Genomic DNA, 24,241 nt, shown 5'->3' with positions numbered 1-24,241 from the left:
ATGACTTTGTTGGGGAGATTGAATTATATCAGTAGGTTCATCGCTCAGCTCACGACAACTTGTGAGCCTATCTTCAAACTGTTAAAGAAAGACGCTGCGGTCAAGTGGACGGATGAATATCAGGAGGCGTTTGATAAGATAAAGGGGTATTTGTCAAACCCACCCGTGTTGGTCCCGCCAGAACCAGGGCGACCTTTGATTCTATATTTGACGGTTTTGGATAGTTCATTCGGTTGTGTATTAGGTCAACATGATATCACTGGTAGGAAGGAGCAGGCCATCTATTACCTCAGCAAGAATTTCACATCCTACGAGTTTAAGTACACTCATCTTGAGAGGACATGTTGCACCCTAACTTGGGTGGCACAGAAACTGAAACACTATTTGTCATCTTATACTACTTACCTCATATCCCGCTTGGATCCATTGAAGTATATCTTTCAGAAGCCTATGCCCACAGGGAGTCTTACAAAATGGCAGATCCTACTCACAGAGTTTTACATTGTCTACGTGACTCGAGCTGCAATGAAAGCACAGGCCTTGGCAGACTATTTGGCCGAGAACCCGGTTGATGAAGATTATGAACCTTTGAAAACTTATTTCCCTGATGAAGAGGTGATGCACATTGATGAGTTGGAACAAGGCGAGAAGCTTGGATGGAAGCTTTTCTTTGATGGAGCCGCAAATATTAAAGGCGTAAGGATAGGAGTAGTACTTATTTCTGAAACAGGGCAGCACTACCCTGTTACGGCTCAGCTTCATTTTTACTGTACCAACAACATGGCTGAGTACGAGGCATGTATTCTGGGTTTGAGGTTAGCTGTGGATATGTGTGTCCAGGAAGTCTTGGTCTTGGGTGACTCAGACCTCCTGGTGTACCAGATTCAGGGAGAATGGGAAACACGGTATTTGAAACTCATACCGTACAGATAATGTTTGCATGATCTTTGCCAGCGGTTTCAGTCGATAGAATTCAGGCATATCCCGAGGATCCATAATGAAGTAGCCGATGCTTTGGCCACTCTGGAATCAATGTTACATCATCCAGATAGGGCTTATGTGGACCCTTTGTAGATTCAGGTCCGTGATCAACATGCTTACTGTAATATGGTAGAGGAAGAACTAGATGGGGAGCCATGGTTCCACGATATCAAAGAATACATTAAGATGGGAAAAAACTCTAGATCTTGGATTGCTAAGATGCATAGATGTCAGACAAGCCACAGTCATCATGACTGAGGTACACTTCGGAGTTTGTGGACCATATATGAGTGGGTACATTCTAGCAAAGAAGATTCTCTGAGCAGGTTACTACTGGCTCACTTTGGAGCGGGATTGCATCAGTTTTGTGCGTAAATGCCATTAGTGCCAAGTGCATGGAGATTTGATTCATTCTCCACCATCTGAATTACATACAATGTCTGCACCATGGCCTTTTGTTGCTTGGGACATGGATGTCATTGGGCCAATCGAGCCGGAAGCATCGAACGGACACAAGTTTATCCTGGTAGCCATTGATTATTTCACTAAGTGGGTTGAAGCGAAAACATTCAAATCTGTGACCAAGAAAGCAGTGGTTGACTTTGTGCATTCAAATATCATCTGTCAGTTTGGGATTCCGAAGGTAATCATCACGGACAATGGCGCTAATCTCAACAGTCATCTGATGATAGAGACATGTCAGCAGTTTAAGATTATACATCGCAATTCCACCCCATATCGCCCTAAGGCAAATGGAGCAGTCGAGGCAGCCAACAAGAATATAAAGAAGATACTTCGAAAAATGGTGGAAGGTTCTAGATAGTGGCATGAAAAGCTGTCGTTTGCATTGCTGGGATATCGCACTACTGTCTGTATTTCAGTAGGGGCTACTCCTTATTTGTTGGTGTATGGAACGGAGGCAGTAATACCCGCAGAAATTGAAATCCCATCCCTTCGGATTGTTGCTGAGGCAGAAATTGATGACGTTGAATGGGTTAAAACCCGCTTGGAACAATTAAGTCTGATCGATAAAAAGAGATTGGCAGCAATGTATCACGGCCAATTGTACCAACAGAGAATGGCGAGGGCATATAACAAGAAGGTACATCCACGGAAGTTTGAAGTGGGTCAGTTTGTGTTGAGACGTATCTTGCCTCATCAGGCTGAAGCAAAGGGAAAGTTCACCCCAAACTGGAAAGGGCCACATGTTGTAACTAAAGTGTTGTGCAATGGCGCATTATATTTGACAACTATAGAAGGGAAATGTGTAGAAATGGCTATCAATTCCGATGTAGTCAAGAGATACTATGTATGATTTCTTTCTTTGATTGTACTTGTTTGTATTTGGCATATTTTGAAGATTGAAATGACGAAGGCATTTTGTTCTGCTATCTAAACACTTTATCCCTTGTCAGCCCTTTTGAGCCTTATTTATTTTCTTTCATACCCTTCTTTCGGGATCAACGGCACAATTCAGAAACGCAAGTGCGGAGGATAAGTAAGTGAAAAGAAAATTAAAGAACGAACAAGAAAGGAAAAGGAGAAGAAAAATGAAAAGAGAGAAGAAAGAGAAAGAAAAGAAAAGAAAAGAGAAAAGCAAAAAGAGAAAAAAAAAAGAAAAAAAAAGAGAGAAAAGATGAATAACAGAAGAAAAAAGAGAGAAATAAAAGAAAGAGAGAAAAGAAAAATTGCAACAACAAAGTAATTTCTATGCCATGAACTACGTTCGACCTGATTCCTTTTAAGGATACGTAGGCAGCCTCACGGTTCGGTCTCATCAAAACAAAATCCAAAAGTCCCCATGCAAGAAACTGGGGCAGAAGTTGTGGTTGTTGTGAGAAACCTGATTCCGAAAGTTGTAATTTTAACCCATTTGAATTGTTTCGAGCCTTTTATACCCTTTCTTTCTAACCCTGTCCAAAAGCCCACATTACGGTCCAAAGAAAGACCTTTTGATCAGTCTTTGAGAAATGTCAAGTCGAGCAGGTAAAGGTAATTCATGTTAGGGGAAACACTCTGGTTCAAGCAGGAAAAATAAAAATGAGAGAGTCTTATTGGTGAAAACCCTCGCAGGCACCATGAGGCGACAGGAGCTGAGAGAAAGCAAAGAATGAGAGAGTCTTATTGGTGAAAACCCTCACGGGAACAGTAAGGCGAAAGTGAGTTGAGAGATGAACGAATGAAAGAGGTTTGCTGGTGAAAACCTTTCAAGGCACCGTAGGATGAACAAGGTCAGGATTTGGGTGAAGAAATCAGATTATGGAAATTCCGGGGCAACAAAATACGGCAACTGAAAGTTAATTGGTTGGACAGATTGGGCCGATTAATCCGAAATACATGTCATGATCATTGGTACCAGCTGTTCCACTCAGATAAGTTTCTTTTTCTTTTTCCCTCTGCAGCTGTCATCTAGTTTTGGATTCTTCTTATCCTTAACCCGCAAAGTAATTGCATTTCATTTTCTTTGGGTATTTGTCTAAGATGTTTCAATGTTAGTCTTGTTCAAAGCAAGTGAAAAAGGATTTCAAAGCTCACTACCAACTTCCAAAATGGTGAAGCACGGCGTGGTCAGAGCATACTAAGGATAACATGATGTAAGGTGGGATACAGGGGATCACTAGAAGTCTCATCAGTGGAATGGTTTGGTAATGTCATGGGAGATGCAAAGGTTCGGATAAAGGGGTCAGAGGTAAAACAACAGCATGGGTATAGAACACTCGGTTCGTCAAAGGTCATGGGGTTTGAAAGTCAGTCAGAAAGTCAAAGCGGCTCAGGACCAGTTCAGGGAAGCCAGTCAGAACAAAACAATGCAACGGAAAGATCTTCAGCAAGTATGCCATCAGCCAACCACCATTTTAAACTGACAAAATTTTCTTTGATTGAAACAGTGGCAAAAAATTCGTTTGTTCCGGAGGAACTCTCTGTAAGGGAAAAGCAAGCACTAATCAGGTTTGATCGTAAACTCTCAGGACCCTCCTGTAAAATGTGGCTTAGTTAAAATTCAAAACAATCATGAGTAGCATAATTTAGCATAAATGTATCCCAAAGGAATATAAGTTGGTTTCAATGTTTGCATGTTTAAGATAAGATTCAATTAGGAGTTTTCAGGACCTTCCTGGATAATAGGATGTAGTTTAAAACCCTCTTAGATAACAGGACTTAGCGGAAGTAATACCTTTAGAAGATACAACTTAGATCTATAATTGTCAGTTGTCAGGACCTCCCTAGATAATAGGACCTAGCTTTCAAATTCTTAGTAACAGTTGGTAGAATGACTCAGTTTAACACTCACCCATGTGCCCAGATACCCAAACTAGGGTAGGAACATTTCTCTGTTTTGTCTATTTTGTTGAAGTCAGGAGCCCGCCTGGAGAGCAGGAAATACTTTCAAGTGCATCAGTCAAGAGCCCGCATGGAGAACAAGGGAGTACAACCTAAGTTTTAGTTTTCAAAATTCTTTGTTTTGTCGATGTTGAAGTTAGGAACCCGCCTGGAGAGCAGGGAATACATTTCAAGTTGAAGTCAGGAGCCCACCTGGAAAGCAGGGAATACATTCAAACGTAGCAGTCAGGAGCCCGCCTGGAGAACAAGGGAGTACAATTTAAGTTTTAGCCTTCAAATTTTTTGTTTTGTCTGTTTTGAAGTCAGGAGCCTGCCTGGAGAGCAGGGAGTACTTTCAAGTTGAAGTCAGGAGCCCGTCTGGAAAGTAGGGAATACTTTCAAGTTTAGCAGTCAGGAGCCCACTTGGAGAACAAGGGAATACAATTGAAATTTTAGCTTTCAAGTTCTTATTGATAGTTGGTAATGTGATTCGTTCTATACTTACATATGTTCCCAGATACCCAAATTGGGGCAGAAAAATTTCCTCTATTGTTGTCATTTTGTTGAAGTCAGGAGCCCGCCTGGAGAGCAGGGAATACATTTCAAGTTAGAAGTCAGGAGCCTGCTTGGAGAGCAGGGAATACATTTCAAGTCAGCAATCAGCAGCCCGCCTGGAGAGTAGGGAACACATTTCAAGTTCAACAATCAGGAGACCGCTTGGAGAGCAGGAAATACATTCAAGTTCAGCGATCAGGAGCCCGCCTGGAGAGAATGGGAATACATATCAAAGTTTAGCAGTCAGGCATCTACCTGGAGAAAGGGAAACATCTCAGTTTACCATTCAAGGCGGCAACAAAGAAATTTTACCGAGAGAATAGAGGACAACAAGGCAACAAGAACTAGAAGATCAAGTTTGAAGATATAGAGAGGACTTTTGTAATCCATAGATCATAGTCTAGTCTAGCTTCTTGTTTTACTTTGACATGGTATAATAAGGGGGTTCAGTAAGCGGTGGCAGCAACAGCAACAGTGAAATCACAGCTTCATGGTAGTCCCAGCTACCAAAACTTCCCGAACTACACTGACCTAATTCCTTTTTAGCCAAGGATATGTAGGTAACCTCGGAAGTAGGGTGCGGTCAAATCTTTCAAAAATGCTTCCCACGGAGTATTCAAACGGGCAAAAATTGCCCGTATCCGCTCACTTTATCTTTGCACGAAAACTTTTCGTGTTTCGAGCAAAGAGGAGCAGCTGTGAGCACGTGATTTTTGCCCTATATGAATTACTCCCATAAATTCAAAACAAAAATGAATTTTTTCCATTATTTGCAAATTCGTAGATTTTTGTAGTTTTGTATGCATTTGTCCGTGCATGTTTAATTTTGTTTAATTCATGAAAATACAAACAAAACACATGGCATTTTTATTTAGGATCTAATTTTGCACTTTTGTGTTAATTAGTAATTTAGTTGTTTACAAAAATAGAAAAATCACAAAAAATAACCCATTTTTGCACTTAGCTTCGAATCTTCTAGTTTTCTTTGATTTGGTAATTAATTAGTTGTTGTGAATATTATTTTGAGTAAATAATCTAATTTGGTGGGATAATTTGGTTTGGGATTTAATTTAGGTTTTATTTTTAATTTTAATTTTGGAAAGAAAAGAAAAACTTGAAATTGGAAAAGAGAAGAGATTTTTAAATAAAAGGATTTGAGCTTTGGGCTCATCAATTGATTTCCCCCTCCCCCAGGGCCCAAACTCCTTTCTTCTAAAATCTGCTCAAACCCAGCCCAAACCAAACGCCCCAACCCGTCTGCCCCCTCCCCCTCCCAAACCCTGACTCGTCACTGACCCGCCTCGTTATCTCTAACATAACAGACCCCTTACTAGCAAAACCTAAGTTCCCAAAAGCAGCGCCCCTGTTCATCTTCTTCTTCATCTCAGCCGCATTCAACTCGCCAAATCTCAAGCGAGTAAGCTCAAATTCACCCCACGCGCTCCCCATCTCTCTTCATCAGCAAGATTCTAACGGCCTCTGACAAAATAAGAAGGTTCCCTCCGGATTTTTCACGTGCCCTTTAACTCTTGAGCGATTTGTTGGACGTATGGGGGCCATGGATGGATGGAAATCAATCCATGCCCTCCATCTGTCCCTAAATCGTTCACGGAATATTGAGAGGATTTGGAGATTTTTATAAGAAGGTTCGAGATTTTTGAGGGGATAGGAAGGTAAGGATTTTCTCGTTTAGGGGGGGATGTTTTTCGAGAGTTCTTGAGTTTTTGGGGGTGAGAGTGCTCAAGGTTTTTCTTTTCAACCCTCTTCAGAAAAAGAAAAGAAAAAGCAAAATATATATATATAAAAATAAATATATATACAATCTGAGTTCGATTTCATTCAGGTTTTTACGGCATTTCAAGGTTCATCAACAAAAATCACCAAAAAAGATTTTGTCTTTTTGCATTTCATCTTTTTCCTGATTTCTAGTCCTCAATAATGGAGTTTGATTAAAGTTTGAGTTGGAATTTGCGTTTAAGTTCTAAATCTCGGTATCGTTTCAAGTTTCTGTCTGAGCTTTTGATTTCTACTCGTTTCTGTTGCTAATTGCTGGTGTTAGCTATTGGATTTCACTTGTATTCAACGTTCGAGCAAAGTTAATCGGAAGTGTTTATTAATTCCAGGTTCATTTATTCTTCATTATTATTTGTTTTTCCGTGATTCTGTGTCGTGTGCTCATGTTCCGTTATGTTTTTAGTCTAAGACTACCTGAAAGTCAGTGTTTGTTGTTCAGATTAAAGGCTGAGTTCTGTTGGCCTTGATTTAGGTCTGTTTTTGTTTTTGTGTTTATTCTATATTGAACGAGCGATTGTACGCACTGATATAATGGCTGCAATTGTATAAATTCGCACACCCGTTTGTTAAATTTGAGCATTGAAACAAATTCATGAAACCTTAAGGGTGGAAGCCTTCTTGTTTGATCATTTCTGCTGGTTTAGCTGCAGTTTAAATGCTAAATGATTGTTGGGCTTGGTTCCCTTGTGAATTAGTGGATCGACACGCATTTAGCTTCATCTATAAGGCCATAGAGATTAATGTTCACGTTTCCAGCAGTCATTTCTGTCCTTAGGCTTCTTGAACAGAATCAGACATGAAAATTGTGAAGTATTATGGCTTCCTAGTAGCTATCAAAGTTGGTATATGTGGGAATGAGTTTTGGAAAAGAATTTTTGTTTGTGTGTGGAGTTTAAACTTGCAATAAGCCATGAGACTCCTTCTAATCATTGTCCATTTCATGGTCAATTAGTTCGGCAGCTTAGGGATATTCATTGAACTTCGATTTGTTTGGTTTTCACTTGTATGGTTGGGGCGTAACTAACTGCATATCATCTGAGCAAGTTGTCAATAAGCGGCGTGTTCATGTGTTCGTATCTTAAGTATTCTGGACTGTATCTGTTGGTTTTTTTTTCGAATTCGATCTTCGTTGGCCACGCAATCTCATCTGTTGTAGGTGTTGGAGTATTTTGGCCTCTGAAATCTTTTGAGCCAGGTAGTTTGAGCTATGAGGGGCACTGTATTGTCATTATTTCGCTGATTCCGTGTAACTAGGCCTACCAGTTCTTCTTCAATTCTATTTGGTCCACTTCTTATTTGTTTTGTTGTTGTCCGAAATGTGTTTGCAGTTTAATTCTATTGCAGGAGATTTTACTGCTATGGAATCTGCATATATGTATTCACTTCAATACTCTGCCAAAGGAATTGTGAACCATTGTCGTGCTTTCTCTGAGTTGGTTGCGAGTCTTTTAATTCCTTTGCTAATGTAAGTTCACATCCAGTGTTAAGAACCTTGTGTGCTATTTTGTGTCATCTATTTGAGTTATCTGTTGAGTTAATTAGGATATAAATCAGTACAAATTCGTGATAGTTTCAGCTCGACTGAACTATTTGTTTAGTTGAATTTATTCAATTGCCGTTTTATTCCTTTCCAATAAATTTTGTTCCTGAAACACGTTAACATCTTCGATGAGGCTGTAATTTGATTCGATCTTCAGATTTTTGTTTTTCTCTTTGATGGATGATTCAACCTGGGTTTGCAACACATGAACTGAGGTCTTGAACAATTCGTTCCATTTGTCTGTGTCGGAAGAACTCTTTTTGTTTCTTTAAGCTTCGCCATTGCAGCTGGAAGAAATCGATAGAGCTTAACATCTTAATTTTAACCACTAGTTAGTTTGGTTTTTGTTGTTGTGATTCTGTGATAAACTCAACATGTTAGCGGGCTAAATGTGAATATCACTATTTGGTATTATCTATGTAGTTAAGTGATATCCTTTACTCAATTGTGATTATCGAGTGCCTAGTTCCGTGTCCTCACTAAGAATGAATAGCATAAGTTAAAACATGTATCCATTGTATAAGTCTGTTCGATCAGCTCCTGATGCATTGGTTTGGCTTTTCATTAGTTCATGTAGTCTAAATCTAAGGATCTTGACCGTTCCCACAAAATTCTTAGAATTCGAGGTATGTCATTTGGCAAAATTCCATGGCCCTCACAAAGTTGCAAACGCGTAGTTGCTTTAGGCGCGTTGTTTTAATAATATTACCTTCCTAAATTCGGGTGCGCATTTATGTGACCCAAATCCAAATCTCAACAATGTTAAAATATGTCGAAAGTCACGGGTGCATTTATGTGACGTGGTTTGAGGCGTGTTTTAATAACGTTGCAATCTTCTTTAATTAATTAAATAAAAGCGGTTAAAAAGTTAAGTTTGCACATAGGTTCGTAATTATTTAGAATCAGATAATTAAGCTGAATATAATGGTTAAGCGACCGTGCTAGAACCACGGAACTCGGGAGTGCCTAACACCTTCTCCCGGGTTAACAGAATTCCTTACCCGGATTTCTGGTTCGCAGACTGTTAAACAGAGTCAACCTTTACCTTGACTCGAGATTTGAACCGGTGACTTGGGATACCATAAATCTCTCAGGTAGAGACTCTGAATCTTATAAAATAAATCCCGTTTCGATTGTCCTTTAATTGGAAAAACTCCTTTATACACCATCTCGGGGTGTAGGTAAAAAAAAGAGGTGTGACAGCGCTTGGGCCTTAGGAGCCCCTCCGGAGTCTGCACACCCATAGTGGGCATGGATGATATTATTGAGCGATGGATCTTCCCTGGACATGAATCTTGTCTGAAGCATTGATACTTGGAGATGGATCTTCTCCACAGGGCTAGAAGTAGCCTTCCTCGGTACTGGATGACTACAGTCAGTGATGTGTATATATTCCAGGATGGATCTTCCCTGGGCCGGATGGCCATATACAGTTCGAGTGGTTGAGCATTTGAGACTGGAAGTACATGGTGCATTTTGTACGTTCTGTGCATTGGCATGTAGAGATTAGCTGAGATTTATACCTCACATTGTTCAGATCTGTATTTATTTTTCTGTTTGAGTTGTATACATGAATTGAAAGCATGCCTACTTTTCTGCACAATTTACATATGTTTACCTGTTGAGGTTAAGTTTGTCACTACCTATCAGTCCATAGTTTGGACTTGTTACTTACTAAGTTGGAGTACTCACGTTACCTGATGCATCTTGTGTGCAGATCTAGGTATCTCTGGCCTTGATAGCGGTTGCTGATATTTTCTATTGCTGATCATTCGAGATAGTAAGGTAGTTGCCCGGCGACTGCAACCCTGCTTTCTTCTTCTCTATCTTCCATAGTTGTATTTTGGATTTTCCCCAGACTATGCTAGTATTGTTGTTAGCAGAATAGTTGTGGTAGTGGCTCATGACTCAATGACACCCCGATGTTTGGGGCTTTACTTTCCGCACTTCTATTTTAAGTTCAACTCTTATTTTTTTTATGAAATTCTGCTAAACATGATGTCTTTTGGCATAGCTTTTAATGAATCATTGTAGTATTGTGGAAGTCGGCTGGCCTAGTACTATTGATAGGCATTATCATGATAGGTTTGAGTTTAGGGTCGTGAAAAAACCAATACTTAAAAAATAAAAAACGTGAAATATAGATGATAGCTTATCAGAAAAAAATTGGACCACAATTGTTGCATTTCAGTGATAAAAAATTATTTTACTCTTGAAGTAATGTAAGATACAATAGAAAAGCAAAGAGTTTAATATAACAATGAAAATGATGTTAACAATAACAATAACAAAATAATATTTCTATTAGGAGGGAAGTCATTATTAGTTTTCTGAGTTATGTAGTAAATAATTTAAAATTTTAAGCTTTTCTTTTATATTCGTCAAAGTCAAACTAAAACATTCAAATGCAGATTCTTATTTTCCTGAGTTTACATTTTTCGTTATTGACAAGTGGAGAGGGGGAGGTGGTTAAAGTTTCATGTGAAAAATTAGCAAGAACAAGGTGGAAGATGTTCTAAGATAACTCCGGTAGGAATTTAAAAAATTTGACTTTCATGGAGGTTAGAGAAGTAGAAAATACCAACAAATAAAAGATAAAAGAAAAAATGGGGCAGGGCAAGGCTTAGTAGGCGGGGCAGGTAAAAGTTTGTAAAGATGTTAAACGGGGAAGGGTAAGGTGGGTCAAAATCTTAGCGGGCCAAAGCTTGCCCTGCCCCGCCCAACCCGTTTGACATCCCAACTCCTTCAGTTTTCCACCTCTTCATTGCTTTTTTTTTTATTGCCGTTCCAAGAATCAAATACCTTCTTTAATTTTCACCCACACATTAATGTCAATTTATTTGATATAGAGTTTTTTATTTTCTTGTGATTTGATTTGAAGCTCAAAATTCTAGAACTTGATACAATTATGACGAAAAATTATATATACAACCAAGTTATGAAAGCTTATAACATATATACCATTAATAAATCTTTGTTATATCGGGTAAATATACACACAAAAATAAACAAATATATGTATACGAAATACCATCATTATATCATCTATATAATTACATATACACACTTTAACCGAAGCAACATCCACGCGCTGATCTTTCTAAGAATATATGGTTTTATTAATTATACATGGTTAATATTGTAAAATCATCTAAGATTTTTTTATTATACCAAACATATAAATAATTTGTAATGTATATATACCACATATATACCTTATATATTTTCAATAAATATGTGTATATTATATTTTTCAAGATATAAGGATGAGTATGGTAAACATACATAGTTTATTCCAATATTATACATATTATTAATTAAACATGATTTTTTAATGAAAAGCCAATGGAATTATTATTAAAGAGAACACATTGAGTGAATGTATATTTCAATTCAAGAAGAATAGCTATCACTTTAAAATTATAATAATTCATGAAAATTCGGTAATTGTTATAAAATAATAAAAGAAGAAGAAGAGTATTGCACAGAAAAATAGAGAGAGGATTGTTATTGATTTTGGATGAATTACAATAGAATAGAACCCCTCTATTTATAGGGAAAGAGTGACTTAGCCACCAAGTAAAATCTCTCTAAAATATAGACATTCACCATAAATAAAATTTTACTTATAACACTCCCCCTTGAATTTCTATTCAACAGATAATGTGCCTAGTTAAAACCTTAACTAAATAAAATCTAGTGGGAAAAAATTCTAGAGAAGGAAAAAGAGTACACATATCTAACAATACACCTTTTGGTTGCCTCGTTAAAAATCTTGCAAGGAAAAACCAGTGAGACAAAATCATGTAAGGGAAAAAGAGTAGAATGTGTATTAACTCCCCCTGATGAGAGAATCAATTCACTTCTTTAAGCATTCTGCATTCAAATCTTGTACACTATCTTCAAAAGATCTTTGGTAGAGATTTGATAAACAAATAAGTCATATTAACTTGAATGAATTTGTTTTACTTTGAAATCATCATCCCTAATAGGTGTATTATTTTCATATGATCTTGTTGGAATCATCTGTTCAATATCTTCACATAGAGGCGAAAACTCTTGCTATCATATTATCATGCCTATAGTTATAGCAAGATATATTTGTGCACAAATTGCACTGAGGAAGTGGTACTTCAAGATCAAGAATTGTATATGCTTCAAGCAACCTAAATCCTTCATGGATTGTCATATTAATTAAGTCATATAAGCCATATAATAGACTTTAGATGCATATCAAGTTTTCTTGTAATGCTAGACAAATAAGATACCGAAAACTGATTGCACATAATATTGACTTTGTACTTTCAAGTACTTGAACTACATCTTCAAAACTACATGTCTTTCATATGAAACCAATTCTATTTGAATTGTGTCTCTTCCATTTGGCCAATATTTTTAGTGTCTATATTCGACAGACTTAAGATCCTCATCCATACTTAGTGGTATCACAGATGTCATCAACGAACATTTTATATCGATTCCAACATTTTTTCATAAAGACATAACATAGAGATCTCTTCCTTCATATTTTCAGGTACCTAAACCTCTCCTGAGATTTTATGAAGTATTATATCATGTGATCTTCTAGATCACTTGCCTCCTTTATTATGATCATTTTGACCATTTTATCATCTTCTTTATCAAGAAGTTTTGTTTGAAACCGATTTGTCTATACGCTTTAAGCATACTATAGACTTTGTCCTTCTATGACATAATAGGAGCATTTGCAATGAGAATATAGTTACTTTCTTTGGGTCAGCAAATGCGTCTGGCATGCTTTGTAATATATTGTAGATGAATTATTTTTTTATGAATTTCAAGTGCATATTATTTTATTCGAGGAACTAGATACAAATGATAATTCATTCCACGTAACTTTTTATCAAATGTTTATCATGTCTCTCCCTCATGTTAGAAAAACTAACTTGCTTCCCCAACTTTGTAAATCCATCTTTGTGCCATGGTGTTAATCAAATATACACAACACATCAATAATAATGTCACGACCCAAATTGATGGGCAGCGACGGGTGCCCAAATCCTACATGTTGAACATCCTTAAGCATGCGTTTAAGATATAAACATGAATAATAGACGTGAGGGAACCCTATCCAAAAGATATATGTACATATACATGCGGAATACAGTGGGCGAGCCGTCAAGGCTGCTATATACAACTATATACCAAAAACTGGAAGCCGACAAGGCCACATACTATCCAACTATACATGACTGTCTACAGACCTCTAATAGAAATAAAATTTTACAAAGACAGGACTGAACCACGTCATACCCATATGAGCCACATCATACCCATATATGTATACAAGCATATCATATCAAAATCAAAAACAGCTTCGGATCAAGTGGAGCATGCCAACTCTCGCTGATCAAGGATCCTAAGAAGGGGGCTGTCAGCTTGCCTACCTGCACCTGCAGGCATGAAACACAGTCCCCGGAAAATAAGGTATCAGTACGAATAATGTACTAAGTATGTAAGGCATGAAAATCAGTACATAAAAGACAGATGAAACATGGAATAATGAAATCCATCTGTATGTCTGAATAACTTTGTAAATTCTAAAACATTTATAATGTCATGCACGTGCATATACATGTCGTGTCATGCATAGGTATAGGTGTAATGACCAAGCCGGTCGTTTCATTAGTTAGCGCTCCATTTTCCCCATTTCTGCTTTTTATTGTCTTGTTCAGCTGTATTATGTGTTATCGGATTGGTTGGTTTGGGTTCAGAGAGGTTTTGGTAAGGTTTGAGACATTTAGTCTCTTTTGAGTAAGTTTGAGTTGAAAAATTCAATCGGATGTTGACTTGTGTGAAAAAGGGCTCGGATGTGAATTCTGATGATTCGGATAGCTTCGGGAGGTGATTCGGGGCTTAGGAGCGTTATCGGAATGTGTTTTGGAGGTTCGGAGTTGATTTAGGCTTGAATTGGCGAAATTGGAAGTTTGACGTTTTCCCGTTGATTGGTGAGATTTTGATAAAGGGGTCTTAATGGGATTCCGGAAGTTGCAATAGGTCCATTGTGTCATTTTTGACGTGTGTGAAAAAATTCCAGGTCATTCGGACGAGTTTTGATAGACTTTTTCATCGAAAGCAGAATTTGGAAGTTTTTGGAATTCTTAGGCTTGAATCTTATGTCAATTTGGTGTTTTGATGTTGTTTTGAGAGCTCTGAAGGTTGGAACAAGTTTGAATGAGGTTATGAGATATGTTGGCATGTTTTGGTTGGGGTCCCGAGGGCCTCGGGTGAGTTTCGGGTGGTTGAACGGATCAATTCATGTTGGAGAAAGCTGCAGAAAATTTGTTGTTGGTGTTGCAGACGTTTGGCCTTCGCGTTCGCGAGTGGGCGCTCACGTTTTCAAATAGGATGAGAGGCAGGAGGTTTGGCCTTTGCGTTCACGATGGGGTTCCCGCATTCGCGAATGGTTGGGGTCAGTGTGCTTCGTGTTCGCGAGCTAATAGTCGCGTTCGTGATGTGTTGAGAAACTAAGGCTTCGCGTTCGCATTTAGGGTGTTTCATTCGTTATGAAGGATTAAGTGGTCAACGGGACTTTGTGCTTCGCGAACGCGAGGCGTTGATCGCGTTCGCGAAGAAGGAATGTGAATAGCTGGGCAGAATGTTTAAAAGACCATTTCCGCGATTTTGGGTCTAAGTTTCACCATTATTGAGAGATTTGGAGCTTTTTTAGGAGGATTGAAGAGGGAATCAAGGGGAAACACTTGGAGGTAAGATTTATGGACTTAATACTCAATCCTAATGTGATTTTTACCTAATTTAACATGAAATTTGTGGAATCTAAAACCTAAAATTGAAAGTTAGGGCTTGAAAATTAGAGACCTAAATCTAGGGATTTGAGGGATCAATTGTGGTCTGATTTTGGTATTCTTGATATGTATGAACTCGTGATAGCGTAAGGATTCTTGTTTTGTTATTTTTGTCAGAATCCGAGACGTGGGCCGGGAGGTCGGGTTTGGCCAACTTCGGGATTTTTGATGTAAATTGGTTATTTTCGAGTGGGCTTTGTTCCCTTAGCATATTTTGATGGTATAAATATATTCTTGGATAGATTTGGAGCGTCCAGAGGTCGATTCGAGAGGCAAAGGCATTGCGGGCTAGAGTTTGGACCGGATAGAGATAAAATAATGATTGTAAATGCTGTCCTGAGGGTGTGAAACCCCTTATTTCACATCGTTGTGCTACTTTGAGGTGACACACACACTAGATGACGAGCGTGGTGCCGTGCACTATTAGGGATTATGACTTAGTCTGTCCCGTATGACTGTTAATCCATGTATTTGATTGAAAACTATTTGCTATCACTGTATTTTTGAAAGTATTATCATGTTTTGGGCGGAATGCCATATTTGGGCTTTGTGCCAATTATTTTGGACTCTTAGGGGATTTTTACTACCATTCCTCACTTCTTTGACTTCACAGTCATGTTGTATTCTATTATTTTTATAGCTCAACCATATTTACTCTATTTTTGACATTTTAAATGACATTTTGGGCTGAGTATCATGTTTACTGTTGCCCGAGTGGCTTGAGAGATTTCTGACTGAGAGAGGCCGAGGGCCTGTATTGTGAGGATATTATGGGATCAGGCTGTGTGCCACAACAATGGGTACTGATTCATGATTATAAGGCTGAGGGTCAGTTTGACTATACCATGAGATGGCTTGATATAGTGCTTGGGCTGTAGGATCCCTTCCGGAGTCTGCATACCCCAGTAAGCACGAGTACCTAGTGTGAGATGTGATATTTCCCGAGGGGTTGTTATTGTTTCATGTTATTGCCCGATGGGCTGATACGAGTGATTGTGAGATAGCCCCAGGGGCTGGTTCTATTGGTATTTTGCCCGAGGGGCTCATTTATGTTTCTATCATTTTCTCCCTATTTTCATCACTCGTTTGAATTACTGCAAGATGTTTTAAAGAGGTTTTTACTGAACTAAGGTGTTTCTATGAGTTTTTATTGTTTTATTGCATTGTTCTGGTTTTATACTGTTTTGTTGTAGCATTATGCTGTATTTTACGTATTTTCTTATCGCTCAGCTGCTTTTACTTTTATTACTTACTGAGTTGGCGTACTCACATTACTCCCTGCACCCTGTGTGCAGATCTAGGAGTCTCGGGTCACGCTAGCGAGTGCTGATTTGCTTTCCAGCATGCTTGTTCGGAGTTGACTAGGTAGCTGTTCGGCGTTCGCAGCCCATTGCTTCTCCTTCCTATATTTATTTCACTTTGTACTAGCCTTGTATTAGATTATGTTGTCTTGTCATACTCTTAGACGGATTTTAGATGCTCATGACTGGTGACACCCCGATGTCGGGCTGTGTTTGTTTCCGCACTATTCTATTCTACTCTATATTTTGGGATTTATAGCTTATTAATAACTTAAAATGAATTATTATAACTGTTTAGTTGGTTTTGGGGGTTTGTGGCGGCTGGTCTTTTTTCACGATAGGCGCCATCACAATCGGGTCTGGTTAGGGTCGTTACAATAGGTGTACATAACATCATCAAGACTCTCAGGGAATCCCATCATATCGTCTCGGCCACTGTGGGTAACATCATCAACATATACCAATTGATCAGGTGGTGGTGCGTATATAACGCCGTAACCTTTTTCCCATATCCCATATATATATATATATATATATATATATATATATATATATATACGCGTAAATAATGCCATCTGGTCATGGGTCAATGTACATATATAAATAAATGAAATGCATGAAAATGTATTAATAATATCAATATTCCTTTCGGATAAACTTTTGTCAACTGCGTATTATTCTAAGACCCATGAACAGAAGATATAATAATATGTCACATGGAGAATCAAGAACACAGAGACCCCTAGTATTTCCATGAATAGAGTTGTTCATGAAAACTGTGCGTTTGCTCGTTTCTTTTGTATTATTTGGATCATGCTAAAGAAAAAAGAAGGAATAGCCTTAACATACCTGAGCCGATTCTCCTTATCCCATTAATTTCCTTTTGTCCAGTTTGTAAAAAAAAATGATATCTCAATGTTAGGCATACACATTAGAATGTTAATAGCAATGGACCATTTTTTTTTTCGAAGACTTGTTCAAACTGGATGTTCCATTAGCCAGTTGGAGAAGCAAAAGTCATTAGTATCTTCATGGTCAAGTAGAATTGCCCAGAATTCCAAGGCAAGAAAATAGAAAAGATCGAGGACCATGATCATCTTCGACACTGATTGCAAATAACGAAGTGAGTGTGACTTCTAGATTCCATAGTGATTTGTGGCAAATGGTTTAAAGAAGTCTACGTCTAAAGGGAAAGAAAGTAGGAATTGATTGCAACTAAAGAGGTGGATTTGGTCATATCCTTGTAACTTTGCCGCCAAAATTCTTAATGTGACACATATAATAAATGACTAATGAGTCAGTTAGTGGCTTGCTGCAACGTAAGGGTAGGGTGAAATTTTTTAATCTTTATCCACTTATTAGGTGATGTCTCGTTACCCGATAATTAACCAATTACCCGCATAATTAAGAATTGTCTCAAATTACTTAAAATTCTACTCATTTGTAATATACTTTATACATCATAATATCACAGTCATATGGTACCTTGTATGGTACTAGTTCATAAATATCGGGTATTATAGCTCGGATCGTATTTTATCCCAAATCGACAACCTTCAACGAAACTCCTTTTCTTTAATTCGTGTACCCTTTATCCTTTATCGCATTAACTTATCGCTTGTTATAAATAGCATAAATATGCTAAACTCAAGATAATCTCATCCCCGAGTCTATGTCAATTAACTGAAGATGAAACTTTAACGTACAAAAATGCGAGATGTACCATACTTCCCCCTTAGAAACATTCATCCTCGAATGTTTAACTCCCCGGAATCTATATAACTTTGGCAGAGTCGCCTTTGTAACAATACTACTACCAACCCTTCCTATAGAAACTCAATAATTCAATGCCACATATGACCATAATCATTAATAACGACAATGGCCTCACACAACCAATGACAATAACTAACACAAGAATCCATACACGTACCTTAAGGTTGTGATGTCTCAGTCGAACCTTTTTCTGGAGGAGAAAATAAGTAGGTATATCTAGGTTTCATGTCTTCCTCGGCCTCCCAAGTCATTTCTTCCACATTGATGTTTCTCCAAAGTACTTTCACCGAAACTATATCTTTACTTCACAATCTCCGAACTTGTCTGTCTAATATAGCAATGGGAGTTTCTTCATATGATAGCTGCTCTATGACCTAAACGTCGTCAACATACACGATTCTAGAAGGATTTCCGATACATTTACGGAGCATAGACACATGAAAGACTGGATGTATAGACTCCAAGTCTGAAGGCAAGTCTAACTCATATTCTACTTGTCCTACCTTGCGTATGATCCTATATGGTCCAATGTACTGAGAGCTAAGTTTTCCTTTCTTACCGAACCTTATATCACCTTTTATCGGTGATACCTTTAGGAATACCCAGTCGTCAACCTGAAACTCCAAGTCTCGCCGTCGATTATCCGCATAAGACTTCTGACGGCTTTGAACTGCTAATTGCCTTTCCTGTATAAGATTAATTTTTTGATTGCATGTTGTACCAATTCTGGTCCTATTAACGTAGTTTACCCAACATCAAACCACCCTATAGGTGACCTACGCTTCCGTCCATAAAGATTTTCGTATGGAGCCATCTGAATACTGGAATGGTAGCTAATATTATATGCGAACTCAATAAGTGGCAGATGATCATTCCAGCTACCTTTGAAGTCTATCACGCAAGCCCTTAACATATCTTGAAGTGTCTGAATAGTACACTCAGCCTGTCCGTCTGTCTAGGGATGAAATATTGTACTAAGACTTACTTGAGTCCCAATCCTTTTTGGAAGGACCTCCAGAAGCTAGCTGTAAATTGAGCTCCACTATTTGAGATAATAGATACAGGGATACCATGCAGTCGTACCATCTCCTTAATATAAAGCCTTGCATAATCCTCTGTAGAATATGTAGTCCTAACGGGCCAAAAAAGGGCTGACTTTGTAAGCCTATCAGCAATCACACATATCGAATCGAACTTACATTGGGTACGAGGTAAGCCTACAATGAGATTCATATTGATTACTTCCTATTTCCAAGTCAGAATCTCCATAGCCTGCAATAATCCACCGGGTTTTTGATGCTCAATCTTAATCTACTGACAGTTAGGACACTGAGCAACAAACTCCGCTATATCCTTTTTTATACTGTTCCACTAATATACTTCCCTGATATAATGATACATCTTTGTCGCTCCTGGATGGATAGAATAACGAGAATAGTGAGTTTCTCTCAGAACCTGTCGATGTAGCCCTACAAATTAGGGACACATAATCGTCCTCAATATTTGAGGACCCCATCTTCTGTAATTTCAAACGGTGTCTTCTCCTTCTGAGGAGTGGTATCCCTATAACGAACTAACACATGATCCTCATACTGGCATTCCTTTACTTCAGTTACTAAAGAGGATGTTGACGTATCCTGAATAGTAATTCCAATATCACCTAAGTCCAGTAACCGAACTCCAAGACTAGCTAGTTGATGAATCTCATGGTCTATTCACATCTTTTTTGGCTGTAAATATGACAGGCTACCCATAGATCTACGGCTGAGGGCGTTGGCTAATACGTTCGCCTTCTTCGGATGGTATAAAATATCAATATCATAGTCTTTAAGTAGCTCCAACCATCTCCTTTGACGTAAATTCCATTCTTTTTGCTTGAAGATATACTGGAGGCTCTTATGATCCGTATAGATATCAACATGAATGCCATACAAGTAGTTCCTCAACATCTTTAGTGCATGAATCATCGCGGTTAACTCTAAATCATGGGTTGGGTAGTTCTTCTTGTGCTTTCTTAGTTGTCTAGAAGCATAAGCTACAACCTTACCATGTTGCATCAGCATACAACCCAATCCAATGCCTAAAACATCAAAATAGATAACATAATCATCGGTCCCTTCTGGGAGAGTTAGAACCGGTGCTGAAGTTAATCTGTCCTTTAATGCCTGGAAACTCCATTCGCAAGCATCAGTCCATTGAAACTTTGCTCCCTTCTGAGTCAACCTTGTCAAAGGTGCTGAAAGGGAAGAAAATCCCTCTACAAATCTCCTGTAATAACCTGCCAAACCGTGAAAGCTGCGAACATCCGTCGGTGTTGTGGGTCTAGGACAATTCTTTACTGCCTCAATCTTTTGTGTATCCACTCGGATGCCTTCACCCGAAATGATATGTCCAAGGAAAGCTACAGAGTTCAACCAAAATTCACATTTAGAGAATTTGCATACAACTTCCCTTTTTGTAGAACTCTGAGCACAGTACGCAAATGATCTACATACTCATACTCTGAACGAGAATACACCAATATATCATCGATAAATACAATTATGAGCAGATCTAAAAAGGATCTGAACACACGGTTCATCAAATCCATGAATACTGTTGGGGCATTGGTCAAACCGAATGACATAACACGAAACTCAAAGTGCCCGTATCTAGTCCTGAATGTTGTCTTCGGATATCTTCCTCCTTAACCCTTACCTGATGGTACCCAGACCTCAAGTCTATCTTTGAAAAACACTTGGCACCTTGCAAGTGATCAAATAAATCATCAATCCTCGGGAGCGGGTACTTATTCTTGATCGTCACCTTACTCAACTATCTATAATGAATACACATCCATAAGGAACCATCCTTCTTCTTCACAAATAACACAGGTGCTCCCCACGACAATGTACTAGGTCTGATAAAGCCTTTTTCAAGAAAGTCCTTTAATTGTTCATTCTATTTTTTCAGCTCTGCGGGGGCCATTCTATAGAGAGGAATAGATATTGGATGAGTATCTAGTAATAGTTCAATAGCAAACTCAATTTTTCGCTCTGGTTGAAGACCCGGAAGCTCATCGAGAAAAACATCGGGAAAACTCATTAACCACATGGATGGACTAAATGGTTGGTGACTCTACTTTCATATCCTGAACCCGAAGTAAGTGATAACTATAGACCTTTCTAATCATCTTCCTTTCCTTGAGATAGGAAATAAATTTACCTCTCGGCGATGCCGTATTACCTTTTCACTCCAAAACAGGCTCCATTGGAAATTGAAATCGGACTATCTTTGATCTACAATCAACGTTGGCATGATAAGAAGCAAACCAATCCATACCCATTATAACATCAAATTCTATCATATCTAACTCGATTAGGTCCACTATGGTAGATCGACTATGAACTACTATTATACAACCCTTATATACTCGCTTAGCTATCACTAAGTCCCCAACAGGTGTAAACACCTCAAAAGGTTTAACCAATTTAGGTTTTATTCCAAACTTACTAGCAACCAATGGAGTAACATATGATAAGGTGGAACCTAAGTCAATCGGTGCATATACATCATATAAGGAGACTGATAATATACCTGTAACAACCTTAGGTGATGACTTTAGATCCTATCATCCTGCCAACACATAAATACGGTTCTGAGGATCACTCGAGCTAGATGCTCTGCTTCTGCCTCTACCACGACTCATTGGTGCTTGTGAACCTTGCCTAGGGGGCGTGCTAATGATGACGAACCAGCTACAGATCCCGCTGTCTGAGCTATGCTTGCATCACCTCTCATTGGACAATCCCTCATAACATGGCCCGAATAACAACAAGTATAACAAACACCCAATCCCATACGGCACTGCCTGACATGTTTCTTACCACACTTAGTACATCGTGGCAAGGGCGGCCTCATCTGACTTAACTCACTCCTATATTGAGAACCTGAGGCCCTAGAATTCTGACTAGGCGCTAAATATGTGGAACTATAAAATCTCTTACCTCCAAACTAAGGGGGTGCGCTAGCCAATGGATGGGCTAGATACCTCGGGTATAGTTGTCTCTGACCACCTCTCAACTCACCAAAAGGACCCGAAGACCTCGCTCTCTTATTTTGGGCACTATCATTCTCACGATTGGCCCTCTGTTTCTGCTTACACTCCTTTACACCCTGGGTGTATGCCTGAATACGAGAAATATCCATGTCTGGCTGAAGTGAGACCGACATACAATCGTTAACCAAGTGCGGCTCTAATCCCATCACGAACTGGTGAACCCGATCCTCCATCTTAGATACAATAGTGGGAGCATACCTAGCCGACGAATCAAACTAAAGATTGTACTCCCGAACACTCATATTACCCTACCGAAGGGTCAAGAACCTATCAACTCTAGCCCGCCTAAGCACTGATGGCAGATAATGATGAAGAAAAGCTTCTGTAAACTCCTACCATACTACTAGAAGGGCATTCTCACCTCTGGACAACTCCCAAGACTCGTACCAATTAACTGCAATATCCTGAATTCTGTAGGAAGCTAGCTCAACTAACTCAGTCTTAGTAGCTTTTATTACCCTCAAAGTCCTCTGCATTCTATCGATAAATACCTGAGGGTTTTCATTTGGATATACCCTAGTGAATACCGGAGGGTCCAAATTAGGGAAATCACGACCCTCGCACTGACGGACCTATCTACATGACCAATACCTACTTCCTGATGCCGAGCCTGCATGGCTACTAATCGAGTTAATAGCTGAGTAGCATCTCTCATCTCCTCACCTGGTGTATCTGGTTTAGGGGCTGAAAGTACAGGGGCGGGCGCTGGAGCTGGTGCTCCTCAGAGCTCTTCTGGAAAGGGAGGGGTATGTGAAGTCTGAGATGGAATCACACTATGAGACTCTCCCCGAGCCTTAGTAAGTCGTGGCGCTCGACTTGTAGTCTCACCAGCCATGGACTTTTCCTTCTGGGTGGCTGTAGTCTTCGGAGGCATCATTGAAAACGTAACATATTGTTAGGAACATGAATTCTTATATCGCAAGATCTAAGATAAAAACAGAGGGTAACATCATATATGTCATGTAGTCTCCTATCTATAAGTATGGTGCACAACACACCCATAAACAAGACTCTACTAGACACGTTCTGTAGATAACCCTAGGACAAAACTGCTCTGATACCACTTCTGTCACGAACCAAATCGATAGGCAGCGACGGGTGCCCGAATCCTACATGTCAAACATCCTTAAGCATGCATTTAAGATATATACATGACTAACATATGTGAGGGAAACCTATCCAAAAGACATATGTTCATATACATACAAAATACAGTGGGCGAGCCGGCAAGGATGTTATAGACAATTATATACCCAAAACTCGAAGCCGACAAGGCCATATACTATCCAACTATATGTGACTGTCTATAGACCTCTAATAGAAATACAACTGTACAAAGACAAGACTGAGACACGTCACATCCATATATATATACAAGCATATCCTACCAAAATCAAAAACAGCTCTGGATCAAGTGGAGCACACCAACTCTCGCTGATCAAGGATCCTAAGAAGGGAGAGGGAGGGGTCGTTGGCTTGTCTACCTGCACCTATGGGCATGAAACGCAGGCCCCGGGAAATAGGGCGTCAGTACGAATAATGTACTGAGTATGCAAGGCATGAAAATCAGTACATAAAAGACATAGATGAAACATAGAATAAGGAAATCCTTCTGTAAGTCTGAATAACTTTGTAATAACATTTATAATGTCATGCACGTGCATATAAATGTCGTGTCATGCATAGGTATAGGTGTACATAACATCATCAAGCCTCTGAGAGCATCCCATCATATCGTCTCGGCCACTGTGGGTAACATCATCAATATATACCAACTGATCAAGTGGTGGTGCGTATATAACGTCGTAACCTTTTTTCATATCTCATATACATATATATATATATATATATATATATACATACGCGTATATAACGTCATCTGGTCATGGGTTATAAATGAATGAAATACATGAAAACATGTTAATAATCTCAATATTCCTTTCGGATAAACTTTACTGCGTATTATTCTGAGGCCCATGAACAGAAGATATAATAATATGTCACATGAGAATCAAGAACACAGAAACCC

This window comes from Nicotiana tabacum, chromosome 1 (assembly GCF_000715075.1).
Source record: "Nicotiana tabacum cultivar K326 chromosome 1, ASM71507v2, whole genome shotgun sequence".
NCBI classification, from domain to species: Eukaryota; Viridiplantae; Streptophyta; class Magnoliopsida; order Solanales; family Solanaceae; genus Nicotiana; species Nicotiana tabacum.
This window is presented reverse-complemented; position numbering follows the sequence as displayed.